This window comes from Podarcis pityusensis, assembly GCF_964106645.2.
Source record: "Podarcis pityusensis genome assembly, chromosome: 5".
In the NCBI taxonomy this organism is placed as follows: domain Eukaryota; kingdom Metazoa; phylum Chordata; class Lepidosauria; order Squamata; family Lacertidae; genus Podarcis; species Podarcis pityusensis.
The window spans coordinates 82,980,270-83,003,925 of NC_138032.1; the positions used below are offsets into that span (position 1 = coordinate 82,980,270).

The 23,656-nt window shown below is 41.6% G+C and overlaps 1 protein-coding gene across 9 annotated transcripts in view; it reads left to right on the forward strand.

Moving 5' to 3' along the window:
- Nucleotides 1-23,656, forward strand: part of DLG5 (discs large MAGUK scaffold protein 5) — a 139,642-nt gene that overhangs the window by 2,283 nt on the left and 113,703 nt on the right. The gene's annotated exons all lie outside the window — the stretch shown is intronic.

Genomic DNA, 23,656 nt, shown 5'->3' on the forward strand with positions numbered 1-23,656 from the left:
GTTCAAAACATCTAGAGAGCACCAGGCTGGAGAAGGCTAGGAGGGGTAGATTTAACACACGTCGCCTAAAGGGTTTTTGACTCTACTGCTATTTGGTGTGCATGTGTGAAACGTAGGCATGCAGTTTTCAACATGATTGTATCAAGTTTTTAAATATATATTGATGACCATGTAGGCCAATAGATTTATAACAGTTAAGTGCTGCCAGTGCTTCCTGAAGAGGCCCAGTGCAGTGTTGAGGCAGGGAAAAAAAATAAATAGGGAGCTTGAGGGGAGGAAAGGCTACTGGTCTCTCATCCATTGGGCTTTGCAGAAGGTGCCAGCAGCAACGAGGCACTTCTTTTGCCTTCCACAGAAACTCAGCACAGGGGCAAATTTTGTTCCCTTCCCTGAGTGCTTTGCACCTACCACAGAACTTGGCCAAAGGGTTTTGTGGAGATGGCAAACAGCAAAGCCAAAATGTGTGGCCCCCTTCCACTAAAACCATGCAATATGTCACTGTGTCCAGATCCAAAGGATCCCTACAGTGATGGCAGGCAGAAGATTGACTGAGATCTGATGGTAGTTTTATCTATACTCTGATTTAGGGGTTGTTATTGTTCTTAATCTGCTTTTTTCCTCCTCACTATTATGTTCACGAGCCTTGCTTCTTTTCTGCAACAAGGTGCCTTTACTTGTTGAGCAAGTACAAATGTTGAAGCAGATATTGCTTCCTGATATTACATTTTTGGAGAAGCTGCATATTTGTTTAATTAATGCCTTTAACCATTACTGTGCCTGGAAGGCAGTGAATGTATTGGTAAGTGGAAAACTGAAATTTTTCCCTCTGTCAGCAGTGCTGTTACATCCAATGTGGATGAGCCACTAAAATCTTCAGGGCCAATTGCAGTGTTGAAATTATTTCTGTTGGTGGATGACTGAACTGGAGTGGTCTGGTGGAATACGACAGGACTTGACTTCATCCATGAGTAGAAAGGCAACAGAGCCTTCCTGTATGCTTTGACAGTTCTTGCTTGGGAAGTGAGAGGAGCTAAGAGAAGTTTGGTTTTAATTGTGAGTTTGAAAGTTGTCCACATTTCCCCAATGCAGGAACCTTCTGCAAATACACCTGTGCCAAGACGCTTATCTGCAGATTGTCTCAGACAAAGGCATAGTTCAGTGGGCTACTGTAGAGACAGTGGCCTGATGCAGATTGGGGGTGTAGGATTCTCTCCTTCACTTCAAGCTCCCCCCCCCAACCTGGCCGTACCCATTTCCAGTATTGGAGATTGATTGAGGGGCAAGAACAGCGTTTGAAATTCGCCAAGTGCATTTTGCACCTGGCTGTCGGCCACTTGCAACCAAGTGAAGATGCTTGCATGCAGGGATGGGTGCCTGATGTCTCCACCATCTGGAGGTGCATGCTTGGGGATCCTTGGATGTTGCTTGTTTTCACACACTAGCAACACATCCTGTAGAATTCTATCAGTGATATTTTATCTGCACAATTAGAACAAATTTCGGGAACCCAAAAGTTGTATTGAAAAATATGATTTTTTTGTGTATAATTTTTATTAAGTTTTCTATTTTACAAGTTAAAATAGGTATTCATTAAACAACCATAAAATGTGTGTGACTTCCCTTCTCTTTCCATGGTTCAATTTGCGTATCATAAATCCCTGCATATTTTACATAAACTAAACCATTCAGTATTCCATTAATACATCCCTCAAAACTTGTTTACACTGTTGAATTTTCTTAATGCTGCCAATGTTTTCAAATGTACACAATTCCCCCCATATATTCAATAAACATTTTCCAATCTTCTTTTAACGTATGCTCTTCTTTTTCTCTTATTCTATATGTTAGGTCCACAAGCTGCACATATTCCATCAATTTAAGTTGCCATTTTTCTTTAGTTGGGACCTCGCTCGTTTTCCATTTTAGGGCTAACAAAACACAGACATAGTGGCATACATAAATAGTCTTTTTTGACTCCTGGAAATTTCCATCTGAATTATCCCCAGCAAAAAGGACTCTGGTTTTTTTGGGGGGGAAAGTACTTTTTAAACATTTCTTTTCAATTCATTATGAATTATTTCCCAATGCTCCGTTACCCTTTTACAGGTCTACCACATGGTGGTGGAAAAAGATGACTTTTGAGCCGTCTGGCCCCCAAATGGCAACTGGACATTCTGTTTTGACAACTGCACCCCTGGTTTAATGAACCATTTGGTGCCTAGCTTATATATCTGAGTTTCTAACACTGGGAAGTGCTTGAAGGCACAGACTGTCACCTGCTTGAAAAATCAGCCTATATAATAGAGCAGACTTATAAACAAGTGTGTCTGCCACTATTATATCTGATTTGATCCTCAAAGCAACTTGCATCCAGTTCCTTAGGGTGCACTCCATTCGCAAGGGGTAGTGAACTGAGCTCCAAAGAAAGTCCCAGATCGTGTGCCAACATTTGAGTTTCAATGAGAAACAGCCAGTATTGGAAGAGTTGTGGAACAATACAACAACCATGTGAGGCAGGGTAGGTTGAGACTTGCCTAAGACTCTCTTGATTCATCTTGGGGGCAGTGAATATAGGGAGGAATCTTGAAGCCCTGTTGAGGGTGTTTGGAGCAAAGTTTCCGGACCACTTCTGACATTTTGAGGAACTTTGCTTTATTATCTGTAATATTTGACCTAGACTTGTTTGGCTAACATTCTTTATTATAGAAATGTCTTATGTAACTTACCATGTTAGATCTGGCATCCCTGCATCAGACCTAGCAAAAAATGGCAAACATGGCCATTAACCCTCTCTCAAACAAGTTGGCGAGTGTCTGAGGTAAACTGGAGCCGTTTCCCTTCTGTGGTATCTGTCGTGCAAATACCTCAGAGGCATATTCACCCTCTAGTGGAGACACTATTTCACACAAATGACACCTCCTTGTGAATGTGGTGGCCTCACAATAAATATTCCTGAGGTGCTTTTAGCGATGACTTGAGTAGAATGTAGACGGCAGTTGAGATGCTATGGGGCAGCTAAGTGGTAACATCTCTCTCAAGTTAATTTCCAGTTCCAGCAATCCTTGAGGACCCTGCTGGGTTTCTTTCTCCAAAGGATTTTAAATTGTGCATTTGGGATTATAGAGCCTGTATATCTTTGCCGTTTTCATCTGTCTGGGTCAGAATGAGGATTGGGAATAATTATTATTATTATTATTATTATTTATTTATTTATTTATACCCCACCCATCTGGTTTTGTTGGAAACCACTCTGGGTGGCTTCCAACAAAACATTAAAAATACAATAAAACACCAGGCATTAAAAACTTCCCTAAATATTGTGGACTTTGCTGCCACAGACTAATATGGCTACCTCACTGACAGTTTTCATACTGAACTGTCATCTTTGTTAGTGCTGACAGAGCCGTGTGTTAGATTTGGGGAGGCTCCTTCATTCTGAGGCGAATTTTTTTCGGATAAACATTTCATATGCTTTTAACTGATGCAACTTTCTTCTAAATAACTGTGGGAGTTGTTTTCCTATGGCGGTGCTGAGGGAGATCTGTTCTGAGGGGGAACATTTAGGCACCATGGTTCCTTGGGGTTCCTTGCAAGTGTCTTCTGGCCTTTAATTTGTAGTTCAGGCCTACCTGAGTCCCTCACACTGAGGACAAACCTTCGCTTTGTGACCAGTACTCTGTGACTGGGTCACTGCAACTCCTGAAGAGGTGACTTGTCTTTTTCTGTATGTTAGATATAAATGATTTTGAGGAGATATGGAGGGTGTTTGTAGAATTTGTACTGTTAAAACGGAAAGGGGTCAAACCACCGCAAGAGGTGTTGAAATTTTGGGAGGTTGGATAGTTACAATGGAATTGTCTCAGTGCTGGGGTGCACATTTTTATTCTTATTTATTTATGATTATTACTTTGTCAAAATACAATTAAAAATTTTAAAAATAACTTTTATAAAAAAGATATAAAAGCCAAGGAAAGCATTTCTGCATATCTATAGGATAAAGAAAATGCATATATTCTGACTGTCATGTTTGTTTCCATTTGGCTTAGCCTAAGGCCCTTTCCCTCAGCCAGCCGTCTCCTTATTTAGAGTATAGTTAATGAAGGAATTTAGGGCAAACACAATTAAATTACAGGCTTGTTTGGCGACAGCCAATCATCTCTTTGAATGCTCTTGCTGGAGTTTAAAGTGATAAACAGTTTACTGTGCTTTGAATATGTGGACAGGAACCAAAACGTTAAGGCTTCTGCTCTCCTTTGTGAGTATTCTGTGTTTGTAACGTTTAATGCCGTGCGGTCAGAGAAGGGTTGCTATTTGCCGTATCACTGTCAAGATAGCTGCATAAAATCATCATGGTTATTTGGATAGTATTACGGCGTACATAGAAGAAAACGTGCATGTGTGTGTAGTTGGCACAAAATCTAGGATTTTGGGAGGCACATTGATTTTAAAGAGAAATGTCATGGGCAGTCTTCTTTCTCTGTGTGTCTGATTTCCTTTGGGGCTTTGTTTGAAGTGAGAATGGGGGTGCTTTTTGAGGGTGGGGGGTTAGACCCTTATCTAGCCTGGAAGCCACTTGCAGTCCTCCAGAGCTGGCCCTACAGTAGGAGGAGACTTGAGAAGTTTGGCAGGACATGGCCTGTTTTTCTATCACAAGTAATACTTTTATTATATATGTTGCATTTATTATTTGTGTAGCTCCACTAGGGCATGTGGTAGGGGGCAGTCTGCTAGTGACACATGGCTATAGCTGCCTGGATAGCTCAGCTGATTAGAGCATAGTGCTGATAGCGCCAAGTTTGCAGGTTCAGTCCCCATACGGAACAACTGCATATTCCTACATTGCAGCGGGTTGGGCTAGATGATCCTCAGGGGCCCTCCCAACTCTACAATTCTATGATATTGAGGTTGCCCAGGGTCAGTCCTACAGAAATCCAGCAAGGGTGAATGCCCCCTGGCTAGCAAGGGGAATGGCAGCACAATCTTCTTCTTTCTGAGTTCTAGAAAATTGAAGAGGAGCTAAGAAGAAGCTGGAGCTTCTTAAGCTGTTCATTTCAGTTATTTACCTTTTCCAAATTCCATTGTAATTGAGCAAAGACCCAATCTCACTCCTGAGCTCCCTCTGCACCTGTCGCAGGCAACCACAAATAGTGGCTACCTAGTAAGCCAAGCCAACATTTGGGGAAGCCAAATATTTTTGGCTGTGCTACCATTCAAATCCCAGTTACTTACTTTGCACCTTTGAGTCAAATACAGAATTGCAACTAAGGAGCTGGAAGCCAGTTTTAGCTATCTAAAAAAGCCAGGTCCCTGCTCCAAGGAGAAGGTGTGGTGTAAAGGCGAGGATAAGCAAATGCAGTTTTGTTGCCCAGCAACTGTTATGACTTAAATAAGAGTTGCCGGGCAACTTGGCGCTCTTGATAAGTCTTGAGTTATGGATGACTCATCTCAGTTGTCACAATTTTTTTTATGTCTTCATTGGTAAAACATACCTCTAGTTACGAACTTAATTCGTTCCGGAGGTCCGTTCTTAACCTGAAACTATTCTTAACTAGAGGCGTGCTTTCGCTAATAGGGCCTCTTGCTGCCGCTGCGCTGCCAGCACATGATTTCTGTTCTCATCCTGGGGCGAAGTTCTCAACTCGAGGTAACTCTTCTAGGTTAGTGGAATTTGTAACCTGAGGCGTTTGTAACCTGAGGCGTTTGTAACTCGAGGTACCACTGTACTTCTGAATAATGTACATTAGGCTGCAAGTCCCATTTTGCTCAATGAACCTCTCTAGTAGCAGACATAGGATTGCAGCTTTACTTAATTGCTTTGGCAGAGTTAAAAATAATAGTGAAGTTACTAAATTGAGGGCATTGTGTCTGACAGCCTTGTAGGTTGGCTGGGAATACCAAACGGAAATGTGTATTGGATGACAAAGCAAAACTTTTGCTCAAAACACACACACTCTGTCTTGATGATGTGGTTTTTTTCTGAGTCATATCTCTGATGCATTGCAGTTATTAAAGCATGACCAAATAAAAAATTAACATCTTGAAGGGCAAAACCTGAATCTGTGTTCTGAGCGTTAGCAGTTTCTTGATACAGATTTGGAGATAGGAGTTCTGTATATACATTTTAACAATCTTGCCTGTAGACTCCCAGACATCATCATCATTATATGAAATGCGCTAGTTTGGTTTTTTCCAGTTTAAGTAACCGAACCTCGAGATGATTGCATGTGTCACTTGCTATTGGCTTGCTGGTGCAAATAGATCAGTCACTTTCCTGCATTCATCAGCTGAATGTATAGAAGAAAACTGAGGGAGTGGGCAAGGTGTATTATCACACTGCTCTGTCACAAGTTCATACAGCATAATTTACTTCCTCATTGACAACCATGGTGGGAAAAGAGAATGTCTTGGTTTGCATATAGTGTCATGAAGATGAGGTTTTTAAGCAGAGGTTGAATGGCCATCTGTCATGGATGCTTTTGTTGAGATTCCTGCAGTGCAGGGGGTTAGACTAGATGACCCTCGGGGGTCTCTTCCACCTCTACAGTTCTATGATTCTATGAGCAGCAACAAGTCTCAAGCTTATGTACTCTGCTCTCTTGCATTAGAACGTGGCTACAGTGGGATCAGAAGCTTCCAGTTCCATTTTAGTGTTACATATTAACCCTAAACTGTGGTTAATCTTAACAATAGTTGGTGAAATGAAATGGTTCAAAGATTTATTCATTCATTCATTCATTCATTTATATCCTTTTCCCAGGCCAGGATTCAAGGTGGCTTGCGCAAGTTAATGCACATAAAAGACAGAAAGCTAAAAACATATAAAAGATAATAGTTAAAAAGTGATGAAACCATAACAGGATTAAAACCGCCCTCAAATTAAACTTTTTTTTAACAGCTTAGTAAAACTTCTGATAAAAAACTTTAAAAGTACGAGAGAAAAAAATGTAATGTGTTCCTACCCCCCACCTCTCACGGCTCATTCTCCTTGCAAGTCAGTTTTAAGAGAACATTTTATAACACCACAACACAATAATAATATAAAATACAAATACAGAATTAAAAGTCTGTGGTTAACTCCCCCCATAGCAAATTAGCTAAATACGGCCAGGAATAAAAAATGTTTTCAAAGTTATTTTAAAAGCCATCTATGATGACGCCATACCAGAAAGATTTCTGGTTGTAGCAGTAGTGGCTCCTGGTAACATGTTGTGAGGAGCAAAGGAATCCCCTTCTGAAAAAGCGTGCTTCTTTGCTTGGCTGGCGTGTATAAGGATGAATCTCCTAGGCAGGGTCAGAACATCCTTTTCTGGGATTTGCAAGGTTCTCTTCAGTAGTGTGTTATGTTTTTGGGGGGATTTCAGTATGCTCCCAAATGAAACGCAGTGAGGGGTTCCATTGAGCATATTTGCAGTATTGCACTATTGACTGGCTCTGGGACCTGTTAATGTCTTGTTCATATGTCAGGGGGAAAACAAATTTTGCACTTGGACTACACTGAAGGTGTTCAGGTTTTAGCTAAAGGTGCAAAGAGTCAGGGAACCATAACATGTTTTTGTGGACTACATTGGAGGTATGAAGTGTTATCCTAAGTTACAGGTGCATGCATACACACACACAGCTGGAGAAAATAATAAACACCAAGGTTAGCGTCTTGCGCGATAACATTTTGCTGCAGATTCTGCTCCTTTTAATTTAATCTATATTTTGTTGCTGCTGTTTTCTACTGGTGATAAAATGAATCACTATTTAATTCTGTTGTTGTAATGTTGATGGTGGGTTTAGTATAATGAATTGTTGAGAATTTGATTATTCAGATTGTTCCGTGATTTGATAGTTTTGAGTATTCACTTTTGTAACAAACTTGATTTCTCATACAATATTCCATTGTACCAGTTTGAGTACAGTAATTGCACGGAAAGCATATATAAATAAATCTCACTTGACTTGGAATAAATTATGTAGATGATGTGGGTTTTGTCGGAATTTGCTCGATATATTATTATTATTATTCTTGCTGCATTGGTGATTATGCAGAATTTGGGGCCTTTGCAGAGAGGCAATATAAGCCATGAAGCAGCACATTCCACATTCCCTGAGTGCTGAAGGGAATAAATATATGAGGACCCTGAAAACTTCGGTTCATTGTCACACACCATGGACTTTCCCTCCATTTTTCCAATGAAAGGAATTTGCAATATCAAGAAAATTTAAAAACATGGCATGAAATATTTTCTCTTAAGATGACCAGTGTAATGCTTTTAAAGGCAAGGTTTTAAAATGTTGTTTAAGCTTGCCCATTACCCCTTTAAAATGCTTTCAAATAACTATACTGTATAAAACAATCTAGTACTACAATTCCTATATACTATAAACTTGGGCAGCTCTCAAATCAACTCACCTGATTTCTCCATCATCTGCAGCATGTTGAAGAAACAGATGTGTGTTTAGAAAAAAAACCCCACCAAAATCGAGACGCAATAATTTCACGTTTCTTTCTTTCTTCAGTTCAGACTGAAGAAACACGCGAGAGAATTATATCAAATAACATGATTTGGTTTTTATGTGACTCAGTAACATGATGCAGTTTTTAGTTGTCCTGTGTTCCATTTAATGTCTGCATGTAGAAGTTTGAGAACCAAGGTACCACTGTATACACTGTATACAGTTCAAGTTCATTTGTTCAAAGCTACACATAGTTAGCATTAACCAGCTGTTAAAGCAGACGACACTGTGTAGACCATGATAGACTCTCCTTCCTTGGAGATTTTTAAGCAGAGGTTGGATGGCCATCCGCCCATGATCTAGTTAATGTTTTTAAGTTGTATTTCAATCAACTTGTTTTTATTATTGGTTGTTAGCCGCCCTGAGCCCGGTTTTGGCTGGGGAGGGCGGGGTATAAATAAAATTTATTATTATTATTATTATTATTATTATTATTATTATTATTCCTCCTCCATTGCAGAGGGTTGGACTAGAGGACTTTTGGGGTCCCTTCCAACTCTACAATTTTATGATTTTATAATGCTAACTGGTCTGTATATTTTGGCTGCATTCACATAGCAATTTGTTCTGTTTTCATCACTTTTCCCTAACCCTAAGTTTTGCATTATATGTGAGCTTCCAAATGATGTAAAAGCTGTTTCTGGAACTATAGTGGAATATAGTGCATGTTTATTTGCTTCTGGGGGGGGGGACGGGACTTGATGGAAATGACCGTTAAACTTGTGCTCTGTTCCACAATACTTCTGGAAGTGGCTTTTACATCATGCGAAAGCTCATATATACTGTAGAAATAGGAGGAAAGTTGCAAAAATGGAAAAAAGCTGTCGTGTGAATGCAGACTTTGTTATCTGAAGCTAGAAACTGTGTGTGTGTGTGTGTGTGTGTGTGTGTGTAGTTGGGGATTTGGATATTACTATTAATTGGGGTGGCAAATGCTCCCCTTATTCCCCTGTGGATGTCTATGGGTGACTATTACACATTTCAGATTCTAGAGTGTTGTATGCTCTGTGTTTTGTTTGTGTAAATTGGTCAATTCATTCACAACACGAAGGGTAGAAACTTGAGACAAAATTAGCTGTGATTTCCAGGGAGCCAAACTGTACGCTGCATAATGCATGCAGGAACACTTCAGATATGCTGCTGCTTCTTTGTTAGAAGCCATCTTGAACACTGGATGAAAGCAGGGAATGCATCTCTTTTTGAAAGAAAATAAACAAATACTCCCTTGGTTTTAGCTCTCTTAGCATTGCACTGCCTTATTTAATTGGGGCTGTTTAAGTAGAAATCTTTTTTTGGGGGGGGGGGTTTAAATGCCTGCAGGTGGATTTGTAGAAGGGAGTCTTGTTTGCTATAAATTTCCTTGGTTTGGAGCAAAGTGTATTGCTAATCATTAAAGCACTCTTTTTTCCTATTTGCTTCTTCTGTTGCCTCTCTCTGCGTGGGTGCTTAAAATGCCTAACAAAAAGTGGCTTGAAAATACCGGTACGTTAGGTGTGAAACCATAGAACCACCATCCATTTACTCTCTATAAATGGAATTTTAATGTGTCATTGATCCATCACACTTAGAGCAGGAACATTGCATTGAAAAAGATACCATGTAATGTACGTTCTGTTTCAACTTAAAATAGGGTCAGTTCTTTTTTAATGTATTTACATAAATATATTTGATTACAAGGCAGACAGTCCCCATGACCCCAGGACTGGCTCTGCTTAACTTACATAGTCATGATACGTTGCCAGTAAGAAACAAAAACTGATAACACATATATTAACTGCTGCAAGAAAAACTATTGTCAGAACATGGAAATCATTACAGTTATTAACTATGGACCAATGATATAATTCAGTTCACAAACAGCATTATTGGAAAAACTGACATAAAAATTAAATGCAGCGAGGCCAAAAGAAACATGACAATTTTTATGCAGTCTGGTGTGATGATGATGATAATGGATTACACAAATAATGAGGCATTTCATAGAATTATAGAACAGTACCACAGTCTGGCATGCATGAAGTATATATTTTAATTTCCCCCCTCCCCCCCATAATTTCACATAAAAGCTAATTGTTATTGATACAAAATACTTATGCTCACAATCCAAGCAAATACACATCACTATGCATCATTTCATATTGGTAATAATTGTTGTAATTTTGCTATATACACCTTGACACAACTTTGTGAATATATTCACAAATGTTTGCCTCAATGTTTTATTGTTTTTAATTTTATGTGATTGTCGCATCCCCTAATGTAAACAAAGATAGATCTCAAAAGCAGCCATGTTAAACAGTTTAAAGATGAAAAGGAATACAAACTCTGCTCCCAAACATAACAGTTTTTGCTTGAGTCTCTGTTTATGGGGCATGCCGTTTCTGCTCTGCCTCTGGGACTGCCAGACATCTGCATGAGCATAGATTGCTTATAGGGTCCTTCTAGACAAGCTTAAACATAGCAGTTGTTTCACTAATTCTTGAGGACTAGTGCTTATATAGTTTTGCCCGGTGTGTGTCACATGCTATGTTTAGGCCCTATAAATGCTAAGCCTTATGTGTAGATGTCTGATGGTGGAATAGACACATGTAATTTGGCTCCCCCTAGTATGTAGGCTGTATACACTTTGCTTCAAGTCAGATACTGCACCAAATCATTGTCTGAACTCAAACATAGCTTAGAAATGTGTGGGCAAACCTGCACATGCTTCCATGCTTTGATTTTCTCTCTGCTTACCTGTCCAATTGATAGTGGCCTCCAAGGGCAGAGCAATGACTGTTAACTATGGTTTGTCTGTTTCAGACATCACACTAAACTGCAGTTAAGCTTTCCTTACCATAGTTTGGTGTAGTGTCTAAATTAAGCCTCCTAGCATTATCCAGACACAATGTTTTTTGCCTCCTCTGAGCAGAGTCCCAAAGGTGGAGCTTTAATATTCCTGAATGATAGCTAATGGGCTGGACACATTTGAACAATTTTGGACAGACATCTGTGGCATCAGAAAGCCAACATGTATTATGTGTAAGTTCTAAAACATTTTACCTCCCTTATCTCAGTAGTTAGAACACTCGCACCATTGCTAAATCCTGTAAGGTATCTTTACATCAGTAGTTCTCAAAGGGAGTGGCAGGAGAGACTACCAAGTGTGGCAGGAAGATTCAAGGACAATCAAAGAAACATTTAAACATTTCATTGTAGTACAAAATAGTATGGAATAGGATAGCATCACATAATTTTTTTATTTGCAGATTATGGATAGATACCTTTTCAAAATGAGAGCAAGAACATGAAGCGATACTGAGGACAATCCTAGTTGTGTTTTCCAGGGTATCAATTAAAAAATTGTGGCATGCGCATTTTTTTATTCTGAAAGTGTGGCCCAGAGAAAAAACTTTGAGAACCACTCCTTTACGTGAACAACCGCTGAAGTAGTCATTACACGGATAATAAACTACAGTGGTTATCAGCTACAACTAGAGTACAACAGTCTCCCCATTCATGCAAATCAACCCAAACAGGGCGTAATTACAGCTGGCATTAAGCCACTGATTATATATCTGTGCTGTTGTTTAAATTAGTATAGCTGGAACAGAAAGCAACTTCTGTGCAAAAAATTATGTAACCAGTATGGTGGCGGTGGAAGGAGGGAGAAAATGCTCTTCACTTAATTTACTACATTTAAAAAAAAAATTGTTATAAAATTCTTATAATGGAGCAAGCTTTATTTGAGTTCTAAGTGGAACACTGGCCACTATCTTGGCTGCTGTGCTTTGGATCATTTGAAGTTTCTGAGTATCCTTCAAGGGCTGCATCACAAAGTGCTTTGTAGTAATTCAGTTTGGAGTGTGGAGTGCAGTTATGCTCATTAGCCACCCCAACCTTCCACCTCAAATGCTTCTAGGAAGTGAAGCCCCCAACAGAAATTAGTAAAATTACCAGGCCATGTTACTCAGGGATGAAGATGCTAGCAAGTATCTTTCTGTGCATCTTTCTCCCCTGGCTTCCGTAGTGAGCATACCCCAAGCCCAGATCCCACCCCCCAAAGGCAACATTAGTGAGAATGTGGCTCCTGCTGCCCTCCAGGCATGATAGCAAAGAGTTTCTATCTGTTGTTGAGTGGGGGAGAGGCAATAATACTGGAGTTTTCTCCCCTGTTAACTCCAATGCAATTTGGTAGTTGGTAGAGCATGAGACTTAATCTCAGGGTCGTGGGTTCAAGCCCCACATTGGGCAAAAGAGTTCTGCATTGCAAGGGGTTAAATAAGATGATCCCTTGTGGCCCCTTCCAACTCTACAACTCTATGATTCTGTGTCCTTCCCTAATCTGAAGCACCTTCCTCCCCACCTCTCAGTGACATGATAGTCCCCATTTTCAGTTCTGTCAAGGTTTACCTTGCATCTCAATCTCAAGGACATTCTGTGTGTGTGTTTTGTGCCCCCATTCCCCACCCCTTTGAAGATATGAACGGTGTGTGGAGGAAGGCTCTCATTCCCCTACCTGCCAGGGATGTAGGGGAGTATCCTCCCTCCAAAATAGGTGAGAGGGACAGGGACAGAGAGAGAGACACTCTATCCCTAGCGCATCACGTTTACATGCCCAAACTTAAGTGATGGAGAGGGGTTGGGAGAGAAAGAAATCAAAGTGGGAGAAGATATATTGAACAGTTGTAAACTGTTGTATATGCAACTGAATAATATTCCTCCTTGAATGCGTGCTTTGGAAAACTGAGCGACAGGCTGAGTTATAAGATAATTGTCTGTGTCAAGTTTGGTCCATGTACTGAGGTTGCTGTTAGTATGGCCAAGTGTAGAATTCAAAATGGGACTCGAAACGACACAGGTCGTCTTCTGTGATTTCTAGCTCTTGGTGACTAAGTCACATAATTGTTATACTGTAATGAGAACTGTGAGCATTATCTTCAGACTTCAAAGCTCTCCACATGCCCATTAATCTTTCCATCTCCACTTGTGCAGGAATTCCCCTTTCACCCCTCTATTTAGATTCACCACGTGTGTCACCTGGGTTAAATTGTGCACAGCAGCCTGGCGTTGCTTTGATAACTTTGTGATTAAAGTTACCTGGGATTAAAGGACATGGAGAAGACTGAGTGAAATTGATTTACAATGCATTCCTAACCATTACATTGCATTTAATGGGGCTTACTTCCAGGTAAGTGGGTGCAGTTTCATTTATTATATTTAATATATTGATGATCCTCAAAGCAAGCTCATAAGATGCTTCCCCCCCCCCATTACAACAACTGTAAGGCGTATTAGGCTGAGAGGTAACAATTGTCAGCATCGCCCTTGAGCCAGTGCCACCGACTGGACACATCCACTTCAGCCCCGACTGGGCTAGGCGAGCTGGGTAGCACTTCCAGAGACCACCTTCTGCACAGGAACAGGTCAAAGTGCTGTGGACTCACAACTCAGAGTTGTGAGCACCAGATTCACTTCCGAAGACAGTCGTTGCACAGCAGAGTACAGCAGAGTATAGCAGAGCATAAACGACTCGGAGAGCAGCTCTGTAGAATATCTACTTTTATTCTATCTACAACTATAATACACAACTATGTACAGAGCTAAATGAGGTCTAAACGAAAATACTGAACTGCACTGAGTGTCTGCAGCTGCTCTTAGTGCAGCTGCTCTTAGCAGCAACCTTATCTATACACACAATCTCTCTCTCTCTCTCTGATGTGAGGCTGGAGCGGAATAAGTAGAGAGCAGAAACCGCTTCCTCCTCTCTGGAGAATCAGCAGAGAACACCAGCAGATTCTTGAATATGGGAGGGGTGAAATCTCCTCATCAATGAGTACATGATCACTGTGCAAACTGTATGGAGAAAGAAGAATTTGAACCCAGACCTCCAAGTCCAGTACTCTAACCACTGTACCACAGCTCATGGAGCTCTAGGGACAGAATGGTGTGCCACTTTTTAGTGGGAAAAGAGGGGTAAAAAGGTAAAGGACCCCTGACAGTTAAATCCAGTTGCGAACAACTCTGGGGTTGCGTTGCTCATCTCGCTTTACTGGCCGAGGGAGCTGACGTTTGTCCACAGACAGTTTTTCCGGGTCATGTGGCCAGCATGACTCTGGCGAAACCAGAGCAGCGCACAGAAACGTCGTTTACTTTCCCGCCGGAACAGTACCTATTTATCTACTTGCACTTCGACGTGCTTTCGAACTGCTAGGTTGACAGGAGCAGGGACCAAGCAACGGGAGCTCACCCTGTCGCGGTGATACCTCCCGATTGGCAAGCCCTAGGCTCAGTGGTTTAGACCACAGCGCCACCCACGTCCCAAAAGAGGGGTAGGAAGCTTTTAACAAGAATCCAGATTTCTTTTGTTCCCACTCTCCCAGTAGTGACGTGATTCTCAGGCCTTTTCCATTCAGTTCTTGAAACAAGCCAATACTTCTGGGAAAACTATCTCTCTCCTTCTGCTTTGTAGGGTCAGCTGACTTGTTGGTTGAAGTTGTAGCTGAAAAACATGGTGATGGTGTCAAATGTGCGTCCTGGCACTTGCATCATTATGGAGAAGGAAATTTGAATGCAGCTGAAGGTTTTAAAAGGCATCTCTTGTTTTGAAGTTTCAGATGCCTAAGGAAATAGGGCATGTGTGAAGAAATGCTAATGCCAAGGTTATTTGTGGGTCATGGGATTGTGCGGCTGCCCTGTAGGCTCTGCGTGAAAAGCATTTTGAGCTAGTGGCGGGTGTAATTTCGTTAGTTTACTGTTGCACATTTTAAGGAAGTTGTAGCAAGATGATGTTTTGCGGCAGCTTCCTCCCCTTCCCCTGTTAAGATGATAGAGCAAAGTGTGGCTTGATATTTTTAAGCTCATATTTTATTATACATTATTTCTGTTGTAGCAATTTCCAGCATTAAACAAATCTGTTCTTCATGAAAGACTTTATTCGAATTAAGACCCCTTTCCTGTCTCAATCCTATGGCGCAAGTAAGTTTTAAAAGGCCTGTGTTATTCCACCTTTTCAGTAACCAGTCTTATAACTGCAGACATTATGCTGGTTTTCCATGGGCAGTTAACCTTTTGGCATAAATTATCTGAAGAACTATCTGTTCCACCTGGGGCTTATTCCAAGTTTCTTCAAGTACGCCTACAATATAATCATTGGATCCATTTGCCATCTTTCTTTGGCGCCCACCCCCTGGGCCGCCATGGCCTCAAAAGTAGCTTGTGCAACTTCCACCAGTCCCCTGCCACTCCCAAATTACCGTATTTTTCCATGTATAAGACACCCCCTATTTTTTTTTAACCCGAAATTAAGAAATTCAGTTGTTTAGCTTTTAGGGGGAGTGGAGGAGGTCGCATCCGCCAATCGCTCACCCGCCTGCCTGCCACTGCCAATCGCTTGCCACAGCCATTGCCGATTGCACCCCTCACCGAAGCCACCAATTGTCTGCCCGCTCCCCGCCACCAGCAGCCCACTTGTCGCAGCCGCCAATTACCTGCCCGCCTCACCACAGCCGCCAGTCGCCTTCCCAATTGCTGCAGCCACAGCCAGTCACCCACTCAATCACTGCTGCCAGTCTCCTGCTTGCTGCTGCCATTAATCACACATCCCCCTTCTGCGTTCACTATCGGTGTATGAGACGACACCCAATTTTTGCATTATTTTTTGTAGCAAAAGCATAGTCATACATGGAAAAATATGGTAGTTTTTGCAGAAACAGTAGCAATGAGTGTAGAAAATTAAGTTTCCCCACTGTATATTCTGTGTACGTAGGTGTCTGCCAGGAGGTGGGGATCCAACCTACATAGCCAAAAAGGAGTGAGATCATAATGGTGTTTGGCACTGCAAACACATCAGGTAGTAAGCACTAAGCTATGGATGCCAGTCTCTGTTTGATTATGTCCCCACTTGATAATTCCCTGTTAGGGGCTTTGTGGGAAGGCGCTGTGAAAACTGTTTCTAAAGATGGCCATTGTTTTGATCCCCTGTCTGCTGCTAAGTGCAGAGTGTCTGGCACATCTTTCTCTCTAGTGTTTGCTTCCCATATCACATCCCCATTCTAAAGCCACTCATTTATATGTTTTTCATTCATTCCTCCTTAGCTTTGCCTAGGTGTTGCTTTGCCTTTATTGCAATTCTTGATTTTCATTAATCTGCTCCCTCTGTCTGTCTCACTGTGTTTGTTCCTCAACCTTTATTTTCCCTAGCAGCTGGTGTTCCTAAGGTTAACCTTTTGTTGCTGGGGCTCCCCTGAGACCTTGGCAACCATTGTTGCCTGGGATCAAAAAATTGTATCTGGGCTTGATAGCCAACCACAATTTCTGCTAACCAGTGGGGATATAGCAAAAGTCACCCTGAGCACATGCAGAGTGTCTTTCCTTCTCCACTGAGCAACTAAAATCTGCTCTCTCCCACCAACCCCAAAATTAAGGAAAAGAGCTTATGGGTCTAGGCAGTATTGTTTCACTCTTCCCACAAAGTGTAAGTCCCTTAACCATCTCCCTCTTTAAATTGAAGCATTGTGCTTGCCTCCCTAGCTAGTCTAGAGAATACAAACTCCCTCTCCCCAAGCTCTACTGCCCAACCAGCAGCCCTTCATAATTAACAATCCATGTTGACTGTCTTATCCCAGGCAAGCTCTTTATTCTATGCACCCAACTCCAACAATGCAGGAGTTAATTTGCTCCCAGAACAAAACTGTTCTCAGCACCAGCCTAAACAGTAGTGAACACAATCATTTGTTCCATGAGAAGAAGAAAAGAAGAACAACTTGTGTGTGTTTTTTAATGCAGCAAGAGGTCTAGCAATCTCATGTAGTGGATGTAATGCAGACTTTCCCAGTGCACTTCTACCTTCTGCTACTGTCAGTGTTAGAAACTCAGATAGGTGCCAAACCAGGGTTTCCTTAATGGCAGCAGGGTTACAGTTGCCAAAATGGAATGCCTGCCATTTTGGGGCCAGACAGTTCAGAAGTCGCATTTTTCAAGAAAGCTTTTTGGTTCCTGAAATGTGTTCTGATTGTGTGGATAAAATATCACTGATAGAATTCTACATATAAGCATGCCCTGTCCCCCCGTATGTTGGTGATCATGTGTCAATTGGACATGACTAACAAGGTTGCCTCCTGGCCCCTGCAGCGTTCTTATCCGCCAGAATGAAAAATATCCTCTCCTGAGAATGGCGAATGACTTTGTAGAAGTTGGTCCAGCTCCTCCTTCCTGCATACACATGATTGTCCCCTTCTCTGCTCAGCCACTTCTGCCCCAGTGCTGTTGCTTGCCCTCTAATTTCTCCATCATGTCTTTCCTCCTCTCATATTCTCCTACTAATTTGCTCACCAGCTATTGTCTGGGCTCTATCCATACCTGCCCCAACTGTGGATCATAGGCTGCAAACTAAAGCATGCAGAAGGATAATTTAAAAAGTGCTTCTCCCTCCTTCAGAACTATTACTTAATTAATATGTGCAATTATGCAAGTGGTTAGTGCAATCCTGTATATGACTGCTGCAATCCTATACGTGCTTGCCTGGAAGTCCTACTAAACTTCTGTGTACAAATGCATAAGATAGCATTGTTAAACTTCTATGAATTACTAAGATTTCTTTAATTGGGTGGCAGTATTAACCACAAAAAAGAGCATACAGGACTAAGCAGTTTATTCCACTGTATTTTTACACTGAATACAGCCTTGTTACTAGGCCTGCAAAAGTTACAAGCCTGCAAAAAAAAATTACTTAACCTACTTTTTACTCGTAAGAGGGACCCATCTCATGAGTAAAAACTGGGGTGGTGGAGCATATTGAGCTGGCAAGGTGTACTGTGGTACCTCAGGTTATGTTACCTTCGGGTAATGTAATTTCAAGTTACGAACGCGGCAAACCCGGAAGTCTATACTTCCGAGTTTCGCCGCACACATGCTCAGAAGTGGCACCTCCAGATACGGACTTTTCGGGTTAAGTATGGACCCCTGGGATGAATTAAGTTCGTATCCGGAGGGTCCACTGTAATAGTGTTCTGTTGCTCTTTGCTAGTCTACTCACTCACCTGGAGGGAATTCCATTTACTTGCCTGCATGGAATGGTTAAATGGAGGACTGCCTCAACTTTTCTGTTGGATAGGTATAATTAACTCTTTCAGTAGCTTGTAAGTATGTCCAGCTATTTTCATTTATAGTATCTATCCCAATAAATTTGCAACCTCTAGATTCAAAATTCATTTCAAAAATGCAACGGTTCTGTGCTGGAAGGCAGGGTTAGTTGTTGTGGGAAAGGATTTCTAGCAGGTAGAGATTTTGAACGTTGCTCTGGAAAGATTCCCCATGCTCTAGAAAAACTTCCCACCCACCGCCCTTAGCAAAGAGTACATTTTCTGTTCTACTACCGCTTGGCTGGCCTATTAGAAGTCTGTAATTCTACACCAATTTACTAATTTTCTGTTAAGGTCACAGCAAGTCTTTTTTGTCGCAATACAGGCCTGCATTAAAGCAGTAGGCCAACTGGTTCAACCACTGTGTCTTTGCTAATGTGGAACAAAAGGCCTTTGTTGTGTGCTTGGCTGTCCAAAGTGCATTGTCAGCAGGTTGCTATGTTTCTTTTCTCTCCCCGCCCCCTTTTTAGAGGACCTGTCAGCTGGTATCCCAGTGACTTGGGTTTCAATCTGTTGTGCTGTTTATGATAGGTTTGCAATTAGAAATCAAGCAGACCGTTAGGTGGCTTTGACTTGCACTACTTGAAGAAATACTGGTCAGATCCTTCTGCTTTTGCATGAGATCCTGTTGTGTTGTCCTTTTGCATTTACAGTCACTTTTGGACCAAGTTATTACACTCATTGACATTCTAGCTTCATTGATGTTGCCATAATTAGGACTAATCGAGCAAAATCTTTCATCTTTAAAAGCTTGGGATGCGGTTTTAAAAGCATCAACGGTGTTTTGCTTTAAATTTTTATAAGACAAAAAAGCTGACCTCAAAACAGTATGAATCTTTTAAAGGACAGCTATGGCCATCTGTAGCACTCGTATTTCCAACTCCTGTATATTTTAGTGGTTCATCTATTTACTTCAGTGGATTAATTCCCTTGTCCTCTGAGTTTAGGGGAAGATTCTAAAAAACACTTTTGGGTGGGTATATATGAAGAGACTCCCCTGGGGTGTCATGGATAGGGAAGGATTTGCATCAACAAACAATGAAACTCACTAACTCTCAGCCTAACAAGCCTCAAGGGGTTGCTCTGAGGAAATATTGGATAACCCCATGTATCCTTTGAGTTTCCTTTTAGAGAGGATGAGATACATACAAGTAGGATGGGTAAATATGAAATAGACAGATGAGCATTCTGTATGTAGACCTTACTTCTTTTGGTTTTCCTCTTTACAGCTGAGTGGCAAGCCTCATCTCCCCATACACCATGCTTCCTTTGTACAGTCTCAAAAGAGGGTGGCGTCCAGTGCTGTCCACATCCAAGCAGGGAGGACTTCTGCTTGTGCAACATGGCTTTTCCTTTATTGTCTCTCCCACTTGCAGACCCCTATGCTCCTGCAGAATCTGCTCCAGAGGTTTAGGAGACTCTCTGGAGCAGATCTGAGGAGGGTGCGGGAGAGGAAGGGGAGACCTGCTTGACTGACATTGGATTTTGCCCAAGGTTTTCAGTGGATAGTTGCCACTTGCATGCACCTACTTCTCTTGCACCTCACCCTTTTCCTCCCATAGCTCCCTTTCCATAACAATACTTTGTGGATTTCATTGATAATCTCACAGCCTAATTCAGGGATCAGACCCAGTGAACAGCCTAGGACTGGGCTGAACTACACATTGCAAGGGAAACAAGATACCAAGCAGGGGGTGTGTGGATATATTTGAATTCTCTTCTGCAAATGCCCCCTGGCCATTTTAGCTCAGGTGGGGGACGGGCGCAAAATGCCATTGGGGGTGTTTGCAAGTGAAAATCAATGGACATAGAAAGGGTTGAGCATCCTCTTCTGTCTGCCTGCCTGTTCCCCCTAGAAATGACACCTTGTTCCCGACAGGTTAGATATCATTCCACCCTCCTTTGTGCTGTGGTCTTAGGGCCTTCTTCAGGCACAGAAAAAAGATTGGGTTTGCAATATCAGCCACTTTGATTTGCAGACAGTAGGAAGCCCAACCTTAGTATTAATAGTAGTAGTCTGACCTTGGTTTATTCCGTAGAGTTACCAGCAACTGCTGCAATGGAAGTTTATGTATGCCACTGTATGCACTTCTTACATGATGAGGCCGTGTCTGAGCCAGATCTTAATTGCACAGTTGAATGGGAAATTGCATGGGTGAGCTTCTATATATGGAGCCTTATTATGCCTTAAATACCCCACCTCCTTTTAATTTCCATTTTGCTTGAAGATAATTTCAATAAAAGTGCTAATTGCTGCAGTGCAGCAATCTAATGGAGAGGCACTTGAAGTGCATGATAATATGAAATGTAATAGTGATGCAATGTTAAGTTTTAAAAATTATGCTCCCTGATGACTGCCCTTCAATCATAATAAAAAAGCACCAGGCAGTTAACTTGAAAGGCACAGGCAATTGAGCAACCCCAATTAGGTTATATTGCATTGGAGCAAATGTGTGTGTGCTTTAAAAGTGCATTTATTGAAAACAAAACTAATTGAAGACTTTACCCGAGGTTTAAAAGTACCCTGCTTTTTTCAGTGCAGTTATTGGGGGTTTTTCTACCCCATATTTTCTGTTTCCACATTCAACGTTAAAAAAGAACAAGGGCAGCATAGCTTTCTTCTTCAATACAGCCAGTTCAACAGCATCAACCACCCCCAAAATAAATAAATAATAATAATCTGACTGGTGACAACACAAATTCAGCAAATCAAAGTGGTGCATTAATATTTTTAAATGGAACTATAGGTTGCTGTTTCCATACCTCTAATGCTAGAAAGCATAAGGATATTTTAATCCTTCCACTCTGAATAAGCTGCCAGTTATCAAAATGTGATGCCTATAGAAATTAGACACCTAGAGTAGTTGGTTGCCTGAGTGATGAGGAATTGTTTTGCCACCATCTATCCCAATCTGGGGAAGTAGAAGAGGCACAATTCACATACAATTACTATCAGCTCCTCATTGGCTGCATCCCAATGGTGGGATTTGGTGCTCAGTCTTTAATCACCTCCCTTGATTTCTAAATTAAATGGCTCACATTCTACAAAGGAAAATTAATAAATGTTTGCCAAAAGGGAGAAGAAAGATGAGGTGTGTGCCTATGTGTTTTCCCAATAGTTTGCCAAAGGTTTCCCTTGAATGCAATCTTGCATCAGAGTTTCCCAACCTCGCAGCCAGTGACAGATTGTGCTGTGAGTAGAGTTGAAAGCTAGTTGTTAAAGTTCAAATGCTTTTAAAAGACAACAGCAAGCACTGGCCCCTTGCTAACAGAACCTTCAGAGACTGTTCTACATGGTCACTGTTGGAACCAAGAACCATTTGGCTCCTCCCCTTTTCAGAGTGTTCTTCAATGACTATTTCACTTGTTCATCCCATAACAGATGAAAGAGGTTGGTACCTGCTCTCCTGTTCCTGACCCAGCCCTGTGGACTCAAGATAACTTGCAGCAGTTCTCCCCTCACCCATAAATTTGTGATAGTTCTGTCCCAAACAGGCTTGCGATCTAAGGAAATCGAATGGTTGGGGAATGAAAGAGGTCAGATAAATAAAAATCACATAAACATAAAAAAACCTTTTTGTAGGCAACCACCTGTTGGTGGGCTCCGTGTACCTCTGATACAGTGTTAAGACCAGTGCTAATAGCTGTAGGTGCTGTTATAGAATTAATAATACTGTGGGTGGGCTGGTTGCCTGGAGGTGACAGTTTCAAATGACTAGATCCGCATTTCTCAAACTTGGGGTCCTGCCAGCTAGGGGTGATGGGAGTTAGAGTCCAACCACAGTGGGGGACCCAAGTTCGAGAAACACTGGGCTAGGTGTTAATAGACCAAAGACTCATATCTGAGTAGGGCTGGGATGCCCAACAAGTAAAAGAACCATGTTTTAATGGTGCTGTGTTCACATGATATATGGCTTTCAAAAGGTGGGAGGCACTGCCAGATTACACAGGCATTGCAGTAATCTAACCTTGAAATCACCAATCCTACTGAAGCTATCTGGGCCTCCAGTGACAGATAGATCAAGGTGCACCCCCCAAACTGTGTAGCTGCTCCTTCAAGTCAAGTGTAATCCTATACAGGGCAGGCAATTGACCAGCTTTTCAGGTGTAGGAAACTGTCACCCACGTTACCCCTGTCTTGCCAAAATTCCAGTTCATCTTATTTTCCATCATCCATCCCACTGCTACTTCTAAGGCTCTGTCCCAGGTTTTGCACAGCCTCTCCTGATTCAGATGTTATGAAGAAATAGAGCTGTCTGTCATCAGCATGCAGATGGCACTTTGCCCCCAAACTCCTAATCACCATTCCCAGTGGCTCTTTGTAATTGGGGATAAAGGAGATGGTGCTTTGCTTGACAATAGAAATACATGTTCCTTGACACCCCCACCCCAGTCTAGCCTGCTGCTGTTTTGAGTAACCAGGTGAGCTAGGTCAAGGTCACTCTAGAAATAATAAATGGGTTTATGTTGTTCAGTCACTGTATTGCAAAGAACAATCTGAATTAACTAGAGTGAGAGAATATCCCAAGTCCTTGTGTCTAGGACTGCAGCCTAAGCTTTGTTTTGTTAATTTGCTGGATTCCAGGAATGAAGGATCAGCTGTGAATGTATTCACCCATACTGGTACAGAACACAGGGCGAAGTTTTCTACTGAAAATGGGTCTTTGTCACAGTTTGGGACGCAATGTCACCAAAGCTACAGCAACGTGTTCAGGTGGAGGTAAATCTGTTCATTTCTTTGACGAGGAGTCACAGCAGGGACTTGATCCATGGTGTGTGCATGTTCTCCATCCACCTGCACAACCTACAGAACAGACCTCACTCAGTTACATAGAAAAGCTGGTTCAGCAACCAGACCTTCAGGTGAGCTGCCCTCCTTTTTATATTTTAAGTACTACTTGTTTTACATGCCCATCTGTCATGCCTCTTTAAAAAAAGAAATCTAAAACCATTTAAAAACTGAGATTAGGTGCTGCATATGCCTCAGTGATGTCACAGTCAATTTTTATTCACCCATAGCTTGTTTTCGTTAT